Below are 17,502 nucleotides of genomic sequence, written 5' to 3'. Positions count from 1 at the left end.
CTATGAGTGAGAATTACTCTTGTTCCTCATTCTCCCCAGCAATTGGTATTGTCAGTTTTGTTTGGCTTTCGGGATTCTAATAGGTGTGTATTGGTACCCGATTGTTGTTAAATAGTCTTTGGTAGACCACACGGTTTCTCCCACTCTGACATTTTATGCTGCCTTCTCCTTAGGGACTTACATCCAGGTTTTTTGGTATCATTTATTTAATAATGTCTTCACCTTCTCCAGATTTCTTGGTGGAAGGAGAGCTGGCTGCAACCTTTGATATAGCTTCAAGTGCACTGTGAATTGCTGATAAGGATGCTGCAGCATTTATCTGTAATGAAATGGGATCTCTAGAGCTAGGACTTCCTCACTGGTAGCTCGCAAACAGTCCAGTGTTGAAGGCTTAAGTTGAAGTTTTGCTGGCAGTTGGCTGGCCGGAGCTATAATGCCAAAGAACTAAACTGTTCCAGGAACTAAAATGTGGTATGCTCAAAACAACTTCTGAGTCCTTTCCCAACCATTTCTGCCGGGAATTCAAAACTCTGTCCTGGCAGAAACTCATGGTACAATTCAGGTTTTACCTGCTCACATGTCTCTGGGCAAATTCCTGGCCCTTAGGTAACCTCTAGGGGCTCACCAATTCCCCCATCATCCTTCTCTGACCAGCTGCTCATGTCCAGTTAGCAGTCCTGGGTGACTCATATGACCACAGGTCATCCCAGAGGCCCCAGCTAAACTCTACTTTTATTATAAAACACAGAAAAGCTTACAAAACAAATGCACAGAATAGTACATTATTGTATGGCCACAACTTCATAACTACCATCCAGGTCAAGAAGGAGTACTTTGCCAGCCACCCCGAAAGCCTCTCCATGGCCACTATCCTGATTTTTATAGCAATCATTTCCTTATTCTTCTTAACAGCTCTATCACCTAAATGTATACCCTTAGACATTCTAGTTGCACCATGCTCATTAAAAAGGTTGATTTGTCTTGTTTGTTTGTTTGTTTTTAGACAAGGTTTGGCTCTGTTGCCCAGGCTGGAGTGCAGTGGCATGATCTTGGCTCACTGCAACCTCTGCCTCCCAGGCTCAAGCCATCCTCCCACCTCAGCCTCCCGAGTCAAGTAGCTGGGACGACAGATGCACACCACCACATCTGGCTAATATATATATATATATATATATATATATATATATATATGTATACACATATATATGCATATGTATGTATGTGTGTGTGTGTGTGTGTGTATGTATATATATACATATATATATATTTTGGCAGATATGGGGTTTTGCCATGTTGTTCAGGCTAATCTCAAACCTCGGCCTTCCAAAGAGCTGGGATTATTGGCATGAACCACCGTGCCTGGCCTTGATTCATCTTTTCCTCTCTGTTATCATTGTTTTTTTTGAGACGGAGTCTCCATCTGTTGCCCAGCCTGGAGTGCAGTGGCTGGATCTCGGCTCACTGCAACTTCTGCCTCCTTGGTTCAAGTGATTCTCCTGTCTCAGCCTTACGAGTAGCTGGGACTACAGATCCACGCCACCACTAATTTTTGTATTTTTAGTAGAGACAGGGTTTCACCATATTGGTCAGGCTGGTTTTGAACTCCTGACCTCAGGTGATCCACCAGCCTCGGCCTCCCAAAGTGCCGGGATTACAGGCGTGAGCCACCACGCCGGGCCCTCTGTGACCCTTTCTTTTCTTTATTCTTTGCTTGTTGAAGAACAAAACAATTTGACCTACAGTTTCCTAAAATCTGCATTTTGCTGATGACACACTTACGGTCATTTCAGCATGTATTCTGTCCCCTGCCTTTCTTGCAAATTGTCAGTTGGATCCAGATTAGACTGAATTTCTATCTTTTTTGCAAGACTATAAGTGGTGCTGAGTTCTTTCCTCAGGAGACATGTAGTGTCTGGTTGTGTCTCCTTTTGTGATTTTAGCAGCTGTTAATGTTGATTCTTATTTCCTAGATCAATTAATTCATAAAGTGTTGCAAAATGATTATAATCGAATTCTATCATTTTATTTCATTTATTAGTTGGGATGTTGGATAATTTTAAGAAGAGATGCTTCCCTGATGGATTATTTGGTTACCTAGTTGCACAGTTTCTATAGGAAAAGAGGGATATATGTTTGATTCTTTTCCCTTTTTATCCATTTTCAGATGATGAATTGGTCCCCTAACATCCTTCAAGGTGGCCAATTTTTAAATATCACCATGAATTTAAAAATTCAAACATACTTTATGGGTTTTAATTTGTTGCTTTTTTTATTGTGGCAAAATACATATAACAAAATTTACCTTTCGAACCATTTTTAAGTATACAGTTTTATGGCATTAAGTATCCACTGCATTTTAATACTTACTGAAGCTCTGTTCCATTTTTAGAAATCTCTTCTGTTTTTTAAAATCTTTAAACCTTTCCTAGCCTAGAGCCTTTTGAATGAAATTAGGGGAACCTTGTTCCCACATTTGCTTTCCTCTTATGTCCTTACTTCCCAACCAGCACAAGCAAACATGAGCCAAAGTGAGAAGTGAAACACCCCACCTTGCAGATGCTGTCTGCAGCGTCACAAGTTATGACTCACATTTAGCCCAGAGATTGTTGCCAGAGTTAGCAGGAAGAAGACAAGCTTTCTAAGTGTGCCAAGGCTGAGGTTTTAAAATTAATACAGTTTAAACATTAATGTTGTTTAAATCAGAGCTGAATTACTTCTGTCTCGCTCATGGGCTTTATTAAAATTCACCACTGTATTTTTAATGTATAAAAATATTTGAGTTTCAAATACTTTAACTTTTTTTTTTAATTGGAAAATATGTGGACGGAGAGCTTTCCCCTTGAACTTTAACCCAGTCTTTGGCAGCTGAGGAGACAGCTGCAGAAAACTTGCACAATACAGTTGAATGGACAAGATGTCCTGACGTTTATTCATTTCTCTCCTTTTGAGTTAGTTGGTTCCCTATTTTTATTTTCCCCCATCTTCATTCTGGGCTTACCCACTCAGTTGGACAAACAGTTGGGAATCCAACTGACAAGTATACGTGGAAGCATTACAAGTTTCTTTTCTAAAGTCTTCAAGAAAAATTTTCATAAAGAAATCAAAGCCCACATATAAATAAATCTCAGCAAAGTAGGAACAATATTTACAAGAGTAAATATATGGCTGTTTTGGATATAAGGAAGCCTTGTCAGGTGTCATTCCATAATGCTTTAAAAAGTAGGCTACATCTGGCCGGGCGCAGTGGATCATGCCTGTAATCCCAGCACTTTGGGAGGCTGAGGCGGGTTGATCACAAGGTCAGGAGTTCGATATCAGCCTGGCCAATATGGTGAAACCCCATCTCTACTAAAAATACAAAAATTAGCCAGGTGTGGTGGCAGGCGCCTGTAGTCCCAGCTACTCGGGAGGCTAGGCAGGAGAATTGCTTGAACCCGGGAGGCAGAGGTTGCAGTGAGCTGAGATTGTGTCACTGCACTCCAGTCTGGGTGACAGAGCAAGACTCCATCTCAAAAAAACAAAAAAAGTAGGATACAGCCAAGTATGCCAGTGTTGGGACGCCACTATCTTAACAAGTACTGAGGAGGTAGAGGAAAGCTTACTTAGAGTAACAATGACAGGAGATTGATGGCCATGTCAAATGAAACGGTATTTTCAAGCCTATCTACTGAAAATGAAAAGTAAATAAATAATAATTAATTTATTCATTGACAAATATTTCTTTTTTTTTTTTTCTTTTTTGGGACATAGTCTTGCTCTGTTGCCCAGGCTGGAGTGCAGTGGCACAATCCTGGCTCACTGCAACATCCACCTCCTGGTTTCAAGCAATTCTCGTGCCTCAGCCTCCTGAGTAGCTGGGACGCCAGGTGCCTGCCACCACACCTGGCTGATTTTTTGTATTTTTAGTAGAGGCAGGTTTTTACCATGTTGGTCAGGCTGGTCTCAAACTCCTGGCCTCAAGTGATTCACCCTCCTCGGCTTCCCAAAGTGCTGGGATTACAGACGTGAGCCACAATGCCCAGCTTCATTGACAAATATTTCTGAAGTGCCAATTATATACTGAGCTCTGCGCCTGGTGCTGGGAATATAGCTATGAAAGGTCCTCATGGATCCCGTGGTTGAGAAGGGGGAGTAGACCAGTATCAAGAACTGTGAAGGATCTGAGATTTTATCCTACTTGCAAGGTAATAAGATAACTTGTCAGAGTTTCATGGATGTGGGCAGAAAACAAGAGGTTCTTAGGTCAAACGTGAAGGATTTCATTACTCACGACACAGCAAGCAGTATATGCATGAGCACATTTATATCAGTTCCCTGTGTCTCCCAAATCTGATGATGGTGATGTGGATGTGCTCAGATGAATGTCTGCACACACAGTGGATTGCATTAAAGGAGAAAAATACTAGAGTTAGGGAAACTGAATTTTTTATAATAAGTGGTGAACATGCTTGCCCTTTACTCTGGAGGGAGATACCATCACAAACATCCTTAAAACGATAGTCTGGAACAAGCAAATGGCAGTCTAGATCAGATGTGGATGAGCTTAGCCAAGAGGCAGAGTTGTTTAGCTGGCCTGCAATTGACCCCAGACATGTAAGCAATAAACACTCTGTTTATCTCTGAGGTTTTGTGGTTGTTACATGATTTTATTATAGCAATAAACAACTGATACCATCACAGATGACTTCTTAATTCCAAAATCTAATTTCTCTTTTCTGTTGTAACCAAAAATTTCTGAAGTACAGATATTATCAGATCACTTTACTGTCTACAAGCCTTTGGCTATAGACTGCAACCCAAACATGAAATCCAAAGTCCTTGGTGGTCTGGTCCCTATTTTCTTTTTATTTATTTATTTAATATATTTTAGCTGACAAACAAAAATTGTGTATATTTATGTTATACAACACGATGTTTTGCTCATTATTTTTTCAACTTCACCCTTTACCTCTTATTCCTCTCATTGTATTTCACTCTCATTCTCTTTCTGCTTCTGGCTTTCCACTCACATAGACCACACAAATTTCCCTGCACTTAAGAAAAACAAAATCTCTAGAATACTTTTTAAGATTATAAAAGTTATTCATTCAGTCTGGGCACCATGGCTCACGCCTGTAATCCCAGCACCTTTGGAGGCAGAGTTGGGTGGATCACTTGAGGCCAGGAGTTTGAGACCAGCCTGGGCAACATGGCAAAATCCTGTCTCTTTTAAAAATACAAAAATTAACCTTGTGTGATGGCGCATACCTGTAATCCCAGCTACTCGGGTGGCTGAGGCATGAGAATTGCTTGAATCCAGGAGGCAGAGGCTGCAGTGAGCCGAGATGGCACCACTGTACTGCAGCCTGGGTGACAGAGTGAGACTCTGTCTCAAAAAAAAAAAAAAGTTATTTATTCATTTTAGTAAATCTGAAATGTATAGAAATGTACAAAGAGCATCACTCAGGGCAATCTTCCCTTGAGGCTTTCGTTCCCCCAGTTCTTTTTGCATATATGGTGTATGCTAATAGCAGACTCTTTTATCATCACTAGGTGTGAAGGTATTTCCTATTTAGAAAATCTGGAGAAAAGGAAATACCACTAATACTTTTAAAAGACAAATGAGCACTTAAGAACTATGATAGACAAGGAGCTAATATCTTTAACATATAAATGGTTCCTACGAACCAATTAATAAATATACAGTAGGCCCTCCCTATCCATGGGTTCCGTATCTGTGGATTCAACCAACTTTGGGTCAAAATAATTGAAAAACAACAACAACAACAACAACAACAAATAACAATACAAGAATAAAAAGAAGACAAATTAAAAACCCATACAGTGTAACAACTGTTTACATAGCATTTAGACTGTATTAGGTATTTTAAGTAATCTGGAGATGATTTAAAGTGTACAGGAGGATGTTGTAGGTTATATGCAAATACTACACCATTTAATCTCAGGGACTTGAGCATCTGCCATGCAGATACCAAGGAACAACTGTATATACATTAGAGGGGGCAAAGAATAAGATCAGACAACTCCCAAATAACTACAAATGACCAAAACGCAAAACAAAAACACATTTACCTTTAAAGGTGCAAATTACAACAATGTACATATGTTTTGCTTATAAGATTAGCTAAGTTAAAAAAACAATAAATCTGAGTGTTAGCAGGGGTACTCTCAAACCCTGCTGGTTTATGTGTAAATTGTCATAACCTTTCTGGAGGGCAATGTAGCATGGTTTGTCAAAAGATCTATAAGGTTCTGACCCTTTGATCCTATTATTCTACTTCTAGCAATTTATCATAAAGAAATGATCAGTTATGTGTGTACAGAGATGTTCACTGCAAGGCTGTGTAATGGAAAGCAAGTAGAAATGACAACATTTCCAAAGGGAAACTGAATATTTAATCAAGGTACATTTAATTGACAGGTTACTTTCTGATCATGAAAATATGAAGTAGAGCTATATTTATTGACATGGAAAGATGCAAAAACATAGTTAAGGCCGGGCACAGTGGCTCATGCCTGTAATCCCAGCACTTTGGGAGGCTGAGGCAGGTGGATCATGAGGTGAGGAGTTCAAGACCAGCCTGGGCCGGGCGCGGTGGCTCACACCTGTAATCCCAGCACTTTGGGAGGCCGAGGCGGGTGGATCACGAGGTCAAGAGATCGAGACCATCCTGGTCAACATAGTGAAACCCCGTCTCTACTAAAAATACAAAAAATTAGCTGAGCATGGTGGCGCATGCCTGTAATCCCAGCCACTTAGGAGGCTGAGGCAGGAGAATTGCCTGAACCCAGGAGGCGGAGGTTGCGGTGAGCCGAGATCGCGCCATTGCACTCCAGCCTGGGTACCAATAGCGAAAACTCCATCTCAAAAAAAAAAAAAAAAAAAAAAAAAAGACCAGCCTGGCCAAGATGGTGAAACCTTGTCTCTACTAAAAATACAAAAATTAGCCAAGCATGGTGGTGTGCACCTGTAATCCCAGCTACTCAGGAGGCTAAGGCAGGAGAATCGCTTGAACCCAAGAGGTGGAGGTTGCAGGGAGCCGAGATTACGCCACTGCACTCCAACCTGGGTGACAGAGTGAGACTCCATCTTAAAAAAAAAAGAAAAAAGGAAGAAAAGAAAAGAAAACATAGTTAAGTGAGGAAAGTGGAATATGGAACAGAATATTTTTCATAGTCACCTCCATACATATCTATTTCTTTAAAGATTACCTGAATACTGGTATTTCTTTACAGAATACACCAAGATATACTGCATAATCTCACTGATATGTGGAATCTAAAAAAGTTGAACTCAGATGTAGAGAGTAGAATGGTGGTTATGAGAGACTGAGATGTGGCTGTGTGAGGAAAGGAGATGTTAGGAAAACAGTACGAAGTTTCAGTCAGACAGGAGGAGTAAGTTCTGGTGATGCATTGCACAGCATGGTGACTGTAGTTAATAATAATGTATATTTCAAAATTGTTAAAAAGGTAGATTTTATTTTTACTTTTATTTATTCTTTTTTTTTTTTTTTTTTTTTTTTGAGACAGAGTTTCACTCTTGTTACCCAGGCTGGAGTGCAATGGTGAAATCTCAGCTCACCACAACCTCCGCCTCCTGGGTTCAGGCAATTCTCCTGCCTCAGCCTCCTGAGTAGCTGGGATTACAGGCACGCACCACCATGCCCAGCTAATATTTATTCATTTTGAGACTGATTCTCACTCTATCACCCAGGCTGGAGTGCAGTGGCGTGATCTCGGCTCACTGCAACCTCTGCCTCCCGGTTCAAGTGATTCTCATGCCTCAGCCTCCCCAGTAGCTGGAATTACAGGTGCCCACCACCACGTCCAGCTAACTTTTGTATTTTTAGTAGAGATGGGGTTTTGGCATGTTGGCCACGCTGGTCTCAAACTCGTGACCTCAAGTGATCTGCCCGCCTTAGCCTCCCAAAATGCTGTAATTACAGGTGTGAGCCACTGCGCTTGGCCCAAAAAAGGGTAGAATTTAAATGTTCTCACCACAAAATAATAAGTATGTGAGGTGATAGCTACATTAGCCTGATTCACTCATTTCACAATGTTTATATGTATCGTAACATCATATTGTACCTCATTACTTGTCAATTTAAAATAAAATAAAAGTAACAAAAAGAATACACCAACATATTATGAGTGGTTATTTCTCGGCAATGGAATTATGAGTTTTAATTTTTTTTTCCTGAATTTTCACTTTTTAATTTATCTAAAATGGGTCAGGTGTTGTGGCTCACGCCTGTAATCTCATCACTGTAGGAGGCTGAGGCAGGCGGATCACCTGAAGTCAGGAGTTTGAGATCAGCCTGGCCAATATGGGGAAACCAGTCTCTACTAATAATACAAAATTAGCTGGGTGTGGTGGTGGGCGCCTGTAATTCCCAGATACTCAGGAGGCCAAGAAAGCAGAATCCCTTGAACCTGGGAGGCAGAGGTTTGCAGTGAGCCGAGATCATGTCACTGCACTCCAGCCTGGGCGACAGAGTGAGACTCACTCTCAGAAGAAAAAAAAATTTATCTGAAATGAAATATAGATTACTTGTGTATTTAATTAGGAAAATGGAGGATTGATTAGCATCTTCTTTTAGTTATTTTTATGTTTTATTACATTTCTTGTTTGCACTTAGAGCCAGCATAACAGGAGATAAGTTCAGAACATTGTTGCTTGTGTTTGGATGAGCTCCTAATACCAGGCTGGTTTATAATTACTCTCATGAGAATCTTCCTTTGCTCAAAGTCTTTGTTTTGTCTTTGTTTCCGTCTTTTTGAGATGGGGTCTCACTCTATCATCCAAGCTAGAGTGCAGTGCAGTGGCGCAATCATGGCTCACTGCAGCCTCGACCTCCCAAGCACAAGTGATCCTCCCTGCTTAGCTGCCCAAATAGCTGAGACTACAGGTGTGCACCACCATGCCCAGCTAATTACCTGTATTGTATTTTTTGTAGAGATGGGTTTTGCCATGTTGCCCAGGCTGGTCTTGAACTCCTGACCTCAAGAGATCCTCCTGCCTTGGCCTCCCAAAGTGCTGGGATTACAGGCATGAGCCCCGCACCCAGCCCTACTCAAAGTCTTTGGGTGGCAGCCTGGGCCAGGGAGCCCTGATCTCTGTGAGGGACTTAAAACACTCCCACCTACGGCACCATTGTGACTTAGATCAAGCATAGTTCATTTGACAAAATTTTTGATTTGTAAGTTTGCTTGCTAAAGAAGGAAGCGTTTTTTGTTTTGTTTTGTTTTGTTTTTTTGAGACAGGATCTTACTCTGTTGCCTAAGCTGGAGTGCAGTGGTGTGAGCATAGCTTACCGTAACCTTGAACTCCTAGACTCAGGCAATCCTCCCACTTGGGCTCAAGTGATCCTCACACCTCAGCCTTCCTAGTAGCTAGGACTACAGGCATACACCACTGTGTCTGGCTGATTTTTTTATTTTTATTTTTGTAGAGACACTATGTTGCCCAGATTGGCCTCAAACTCCTGAGCTAAAGTGATCCTCCTGCCTGGGCCTCCCAAAGTGCTGGGTTTACAGGCAAAAGCCACAGTGCCTGGTCGAAGAGGGAAAGATTTAAAGGTTAAATACACAATGGCATGGATCCCAAAGGCTCAAATAGGATTCACCATGGGAACGCTTTGATGTAGAAACTACACTCTACCTTCTTACAGACTTCCTATATTCATGATCTACCATCGTCTAACAAATTACTCCAAAACTTAGTGGTGTAAAACAACAATAATCATTTATTATCTTTTATGGTGTCTTTGAATCAGGGATTCAGGGAAGGGACAGCAGAGACAGCTTGTCTCTGCTCCGCAATATCTGGACCTCAGCTGGGAAGACTCAATGTTTGCAAGCTGGAATCATCTGAAGGCTCACTCATCTATCTGGTGGCTGATGCTGGCTGTCAGCCAGAGCATCTACACACTGTGGCCTTCCCGTGTGGTCCAGACAGCACGATGGCTCGATTCAAGAGCAAGTGTCCCGAGAGCGTGTGCAGCGGAAGCTGTGTCCTTTATATAACCTAGCCTTGGAGGTCATGTTAACATCATTCCACTATACTCCATTGGTCAGAGCAGTCACAAACCTCTGCCCAGATGTCAGAGGAGGGAACGTAGACCCCATTCCTCAGTGGGAAGGGTGTCAGTGTCACATTGCAGGAAGATTATGTGGGGTGGGATACACACATTGATGCAGCCATCTTGGGAAGATACAACCTGGTACACTTCCCAAATTTCAACAGGAACTCGCCAAACATCTTGGATTTATATTATTCAAAAAGAAATGAAAATCTCAGAGGACTTCTCTCCCTTCTTTCCCTCTACCTTTGCCTCCCTTCTTCGTTTCCTCCCTCCTTCCCTCTCATTCTTCCTTCCTTTCAGTTATAGACAGCGTAACCATCAGTGAGTTATTGTTTCACAGTGTGAAGTCTTGCCAGCAGGGTCATTTTGATGGTCTGCCTGGGGGCTCCTAAGTTTTTTTTTTTTTTTTTAGACGGAGTCTCACTCTGTCGTCTAGGCTGGAGTGCAGTGGCACAATCACGGCTCACTGCAACCTCCATCTCCTGGGTTCAGGTGATTTTCCTGCCTCAGGTTTCTGAGTAGCTGGGATTACAGGTGTGCACCACCATTCCTGGCTAATTTTCGTAGTTTTAGTAGAGACGAGGGTTAGTAGAGACAAAGTTTCACCATGTTCGTCAGGCTGGTCTCGATCTCCTGACCTCAAGTGATCCACCCGCCTTAGCCTCCCAAAGTGCTGGGATTACAAGTGTGAGCCACTGCACCCGGCCTCCCTGATTTTATTTTTGCTGTGTTTTTATTTTATTTTCCGCATCGCCACATTCTTTATGCTGCAGAGACAAGAAGGCTCTCTTCTCAAAGAATCCTTTGTCATATCTTGCCTAATTATTTCCAAGAAAGATTTTATAACATTAAAAACATTAGAATTGGGACAATATTTTTATTTTACTATATGCCAGGCACTGTTCCAAACCGATCCTTTACAAATATTAACTTGCTTAATCTTCATAACATTATTCTGAATATACAGATGGGAAAACTGAGGCACAGAGAAGTAACATGCCCGAGATCACAAAGTTATCACACGGCAGAGACAGGTATCAAACTCAGAGCATCTGGCTCCTAAATCTATATTCCATTTTTTTTTTTTTTTTTGAGATGGAATTTCGCTCTTGTTGCCCAGGCTGGAGTGCAATGGTGAAATCTCGGCTCACTGCAACCTCCGCCTCCTGGGTTCAAGCGATTCTCCTGCCTCAGCCTCCCAAGTAGCTGGGATTATAGGCATGTGCCACCACACCCAGGTAATTTTTGTATATTTAGTAGAGATGGGATTTCAGCATGTTGGCCAGGCTGGTCTCTAACTCCTGACCTCAGGTGACTCAGCGGCTTCAGCCTCCCAAAGGGCTGGGATTACAGGTGTGAGCCACCATGCCCAGACTAAATCTATATTCTTTTTTTTTTTTTTTTTTTTTTGAGACGGAGTTTTGCTCGTTACCCAGGCTGGAGTGCAATGGCGCGATCTCGGCTCACCGCAACCTCCACCTCCTGGGTTCAGGCAATTCTCCTGCCTCAGCCTCCCGAGTAGCTGGGATTACAGGCATGAGCCACCATGCCCAGCGAATTTTTTGTATTTTTAGTAGAGACGGGGTTTCACCATGTTGACCAGGAGGGTCTCGATCTCTTGACCTCGTGATCCACCCGCCTCGGCCTCCCAAAGTGCTGGGATTACAGGCTTGAGCCACCGCGCCCGGCCTAAATCTATATTCTTGACTGCCATGTTATGTTGCCTCTCTACCATTATTCTACTCCATTGGCTCCTTAACTTGAGCAACAAGAAACATAGCCTCTGAGCCAGGTGTGGTGGTGCACACTGTAATCCCAGCTACTGGGGAGGCTGAGGCGGGCAGATTGCTAGAGTTTAGGAGTTTGAGGCTGGAGTGAACTATGACTGCATTACTGCACTCCAGCCTGGGCAACAGAGTGAGACCCTCATTCCTAAAAAGAAAGAAAGAAATGAATGGTTTGTGGAAAATCAAGAGCTCTCAGATGTATAAAATAATGGGTTGCTGGCTGGGCACGGTGGCTCACACCTGTAATCCCAGCACTTTGGGAGGCCGAAGCAGGCAAATCTCCTGAGGTCAGGAATTTGAGACCAGCCTGGCCAACATGGTGAAAACCCACCTCTATGAAAAATACAAAAATTAGCCAGGCATGTTGGCGGGAGCCTATTATCCCAGCTACTAGGGAGGCTGAGGCATAAGAATCGCTTGAACCTGGGAGGCAGAGGCTGTGGTGAGCCAAGATAGTGCCACTGCACTCCAACCTGGGTGACAGAGCAAGACTCTGTCTCAAAATAATAATAATAATAATAGGTTGCTAGAGAAATATTCCTGGATACCTGGGACAGGCCTAGAGGGAGGGGTTTGTACCAGCCCCCATCCTGCCCCTGCCTTTGCTCCTCCCTGCCTTAGTAAGTTCACAAGGAGCGGCACCCCTGCCTGAGGCTGCCCTCTGGCTGGCCTAACCACACTTAACAATTCTCTGCCCCAGATGAGGGATGGTAGTTTGCTAGATCTAATGTGGTGAAATATACAAGAAATTCAAAGCATTTTGTTAATATTTAGTAATATTTTTCACACAGAGCTCCTGTAATGGGGTATTGTTGCCTCTGTATTGCAGTTAGAGAGACAAAGAGATTTAGAGTGACTTCCTCATACCACACAAAGGACTTCTGAGAAGTGAACAAAGTTCTGCAGACATGAGGCTTCTGACTTTTACCACTGCCAAGTAATCTCCCCTACACAGCCTCTCCCAACAATATCAGGTTTCCTTGGGTAAGCAGGAGGCTGCTGGTGAGTCTAATCACTTGGGACATCTTAATAACTGAAGTCATATTGGAGGGAAAACTAATAAAGAGGCTGTGGGTGATTGAGGGCATCTTCTCAGAAGTCTGGCTCCAAACATGTGTGTTGCCACATATTTGGAATTCTGAGACGAGAATGCAGAAGCATTTCAATCAAAATATCAGTGAGGTTTATCTGATTCTTCTAATACAGTGTTTTCAAAGAAGGAGCAAGTGCTCCAGCAGCTGAAAAGCACCGTTTATTCAAAACAGTAAATGAAGTATTTGTTACTGGCAAAAACAAAGACAATATGGATCCCAGGGCAGACTTTCAGGAAGCCAGGGACAGAGGAGAGAAAGGAAAGAACTAAAAGAAAAAGCTTAGAAAAATATGCGGTTTGGTCTTGGACCTTTGCCAGGAAAAGCTGGGTAAGGAAGGATTAAAAGCGAAAGAAAATGAAAAGGAAATAAGAGTAAAGAAAGGGCCACAGGAATAAAGAGCTGGTGATGTCTTCAATATAAATGGAAAGATCCCAGTCTTGTTGTGAGTTAGGAGTGTGGCCGTGGGGGATGGGAACAGCAGGCTGAGGTCAAACTCAGGGTAAAAAAAAAAAAAAAAAAATTAAAAACCCCAGCAAATCAGCAAGCAGAGGGGAAAAGATGAGTAAGTAGCCAGAATAGAAAGAGAAAGGAAGCACTTTTAACAGGAAGCTGACCAAAATAGATACACACAGTGCCATCTGAAGGGAAAGGGGGAGAAGGGACCATTAACACCATGTAAGCTTAGGAATTTGAGGAGAGGTGGTTTTAAATATTAAAAAGCAGAGGCCCCAGCCAACATGGTGAAACCCCATGTGTACTAAAAACATAAAAATTAGTCGGGCATGGTGGCAGGTGTGGTGGCATGCACCTACAGTCCCAGCTACTTGGGAGGCTGAGGCGGGAGAATCGCTTGAACTTGGGAGACAGAGGTTGCAGTGAGCCGAGATTGTGCCACTGTGCTCCAGGACACAGGGAGATTCTGTCTCAAATAAATAAATAAAACAAAAACCAGAGGCCCTTCGAATGACCTGCAGATTCTATCCCTGTGAATTACAGAGGACGGAGGCTCTGGATGGTGTCACAGGAACGGTTGGCTACCACATTTTCCATCCCAGAAGTCAGCCAATTTCAAAGCCAGTGGACAGGATCATAAGCACTGTTTTTTAAGTGCTCTAAAGGCCCAGGATGGCCATCAGTGGGGCAAGAGGATGAGATGTGTGAGGCCATGGAGGCATTGGGATGGATGCGTGGGTTGGTTGGGAAGAACCCCTGACCACCTGGCTGCAAACATCACAGTAGAGAGAGGCCTTGCCTGACCGTGGTCTCAAAAACCTTCATCTCCTACTGCTAGGCCCACCTGATGTCCATCTGTTGGTGCAGCCTTCTCTCAACTCTAGGACAAATTCTAGCCTTAGCTGGACTATCTCAGGAGCCCTAGCCCCATATGCTGGGACCCAGAAACGGGGCATCCATGCTGCTTACATTGTCTTGACCTTGGGGTTTTTGTTTCCTTAACTGGAAGCTACAGTTCTACTCTTGACCCTCTCTGGGTCTTGGATTTGTTCCTTGTATTTAAGGCCATGCCTTAGGCCCGTCTGCCTCCTAATACCCTCTAAGGCTGGGGGTCCTGACTTAGTCTTGGCAGGCTGCTTTCCATAATCCAGAGTCCTGCCAAAGCTCCTTCCTGGTGATTGGCTCCAACTACTGGAGACAGATGACTCCGTCACCCATTGCCCGTCTGTCCTCTTGGCTCTCTAAGAATTGCTTATGCCTGCATTTCCATCAGATGCTCTGAGCACCTTTAGGGAATTCTGTTTATGTATCTTTGGCCTTCCTAATGCTGCCTATGTCCCACGGTCAGCTGCCTTTGCCATAGCTGTTAGATGCCACGGGCTGTCTGCTATATCGGACTGCTCTCGGTTCAGAAGCTGGGTCTATGCCCCATGTCCCTGCAGCTGCGCCCGTCTCACTAGCATCTGTGCTATTCTGGAGGCCGAGGGGAGGGTGGTTTGAGGTGCCAGTACTTCCCAGCATGCCCCATCTTACTGCAGCCCACTTGGTCGTTCTCAGGGGTCTTCCGGACTTAAAAAAACAGAAATAAAAAAATAGCTTGTTTCGGTTTCTTCAAAAATAATTTACCAGAAGGGTTGTATATTTAACTCCACTGGAACCAAGAAGAAGGTAGAAAAGACATGTTTAGAATTCAGAGGCCAGGTGCGGTGGCTCACACCTGTAATCCCAGCACTTTGGGAGGCCGAGGCAGGCAGATGGCTTGAGCTCAGGAGTTTGAGCCCAGCCTGGCCAACATGGTAAAACTCCATCTTTATGAAAAATGAAAATATTAGTCAGGCATCGCGGTAGGTGCCTGTAGTCTCAGCTACTTGGGAGGCTGGGGCAGGAAAATTGCTTGAACCCAGGAGGTGGAGGGTGCAGTGAGCCGAGATCACGCCACTGTACTCCAGCCTGGGCAACAGAGTGAGACTCCATCTCAAAAAAAAAAAAAAAAAAAAAAAAAAAAAAATTCAGAGATGTGACAGACATTGATCGTGACCTACTCACATTCCCTTGACACTCACTCTTCCAGCACAAGACTAAGGCCTCCAACCACAATCACCTGTATCTCTGCCTATGCACTGGCTCTCAGCTGCGGGCAGGGCAGGCAGGAAATACCAGAGAGTCAACACCCCTGGCAGCAGCCCTCAGCCAGAGATGGAGAGGAGTTTAGGATAAATACCGTGTGTGTGTGTGTGTGCGCGCGCGCGCGCGCTCACGCGTGCGTGCATGCATGTGTGTGTGTGTGCACGCGTGCATGCATGCATGTGTGTGTGTGTGTGTGTGTGTGTGTGTGTGTGTGTGATGTATGACTAAACCCCAAAGTCTGATCTACACTTTCTCCCAGAGCTCTCCAGTGGATGGTGTCTCGGTTGCCCGTAACTGTAACATGTTCTATAACTCACCCTTTCAAGCTTCCCTTCTCTTTCTTGTCTCATTTTCCCACTCTCTTACTGGTGTTTCCTGAGAGCATCTCCCTCCATGCCCCCCAAATTTGTGCTCATATCCTTGTCTTGTGGTCTGCTTCTAGGAGAATCCAAGCTAAGACAAGACGTTTCATATTCAAGGTTAAGGATCTAATAATTTTTCTGAGAAGGCACACTTGCTTTGAACACCATTGTAATGCTGTAATAGACATCTCTTTCCTTCCCTCCCTTCCTTTCCCTCCCTCCCTCCCTTCCTTCCTCTCTCTGTCTCTCTGTCTCTCTCTCTCTCTCTCTCTCTCTCTCTCTCTCTATCTCTCTCTCTCTCTCTCGTTCTTTCTTGTCTCAGTCTGTTGCCCAGGCTTGAGTGCCATGGTGCGATCGGCTCACTGCAACCTCTGCCTCCCGGGTTCAAGTGATTCTCAGGCCGGGCGCAGTGGCTCAAGCCTGTAATCCCAGCACTTTGGGAGGCCGAGGCAGGCGGATCACGAGGTCCAGAGATTGAGACCATCCTGGCCAACATGGTGAAACCCCATCTTTACTAAAAAATACAACAAAAATTAGGAGGGCGTGTTGGCTTGCACCTGTAGTCTCAGCTACCCAGGAGGCTGAGGCAAGATAATTGCTTGAACCTGGGAGGCAGAGGTTGCAGTGAGCCGAGATCGTGCCACTACACTCCTGCCTGGCGCCTGGCAACAGAGCAAGACTCTGTCTCAAAAATAAAATAAAATAAAATAAAAGTGATCATCTTGCCTCAGCCTCCCAAGTATTTGGGAGTACACGTGCCTGCCACCACTCCCAGCTAATTTTTGTATTTTTTAATAGAAATGGGGTTCCACCATGTTGGTCAGGCTGGTCTCAAACTCCTGACCTCAAGTGATCCTCCCACCTCGGCCTCCCATCGTGCTGGGATTACAGGTGTGAGCCACTGCACCCAGCCCTGTAATAGACTTTCTATGATACATTATGATAGAGAAAAATACCGAACTCCTCTATGAACAGCACTTCCTACCTGGGTTACACAGACTCTAGTGGCCTTTGAGATATTAATTAGGGTTATGAGAATTGGGGGTCAGATACACTTAGGTTAAACAAAGTTAAGCAAGTTTCTTCACTTCAGCACTCCTATAGTCTTTAGGAAATTAATGGGCTTTGCAAATTGCCAGAAATGCAGGCAAAACTTCCTTCTCTGTTCCTTCTACTCTTGGTTCTAGCTCTGTCATTGAGAGAGCATGCCGCACAACAAACTGAACGTTTTTTCTAGAAAACAACTCCTTAGGCTGAGCATGGTGGCTCAGGCCTATAAACCCAGAACTTTGGGAGGCCGAGGCAGGCAGGTCATCTGAGGTCAGGAGGTCAAGACTAACCTGTCCAACATGGCAAAACTCTGTCTCTACTAAAATACAAATATTGGCCTGGTGTGGTGGTGCACACTTATAATCCCAACTACTCAGGAGGCTGAAGCAGAGAGTTGCTTGAACCCAGGAGGCAGAGGTGGCAGTGAGCTGAGATCACACCACTGCACTCTAGCGTGGGCAACAGGGTAAGACTCCATTTCAAAAAACAAAAACAAAAACAAACTCCTTAGATATTCAAAAGCAACTGTCCTATCTCCTCT

This window comes from Saimiri boliviensis, chromosome X, assembly GCF_048565385.1.
Source record: "Saimiri boliviensis isolate mSaiBol1 chromosome X, mSaiBol1.pri, whole genome shotgun sequence".
Lineage (NCBI taxonomy): Eukaryota > Metazoa > Chordata > Mammalia > Primates > Cebidae > Saimiri > Saimiri boliviensis.
This window is presented reverse-complemented; position numbering follows the sequence as displayed.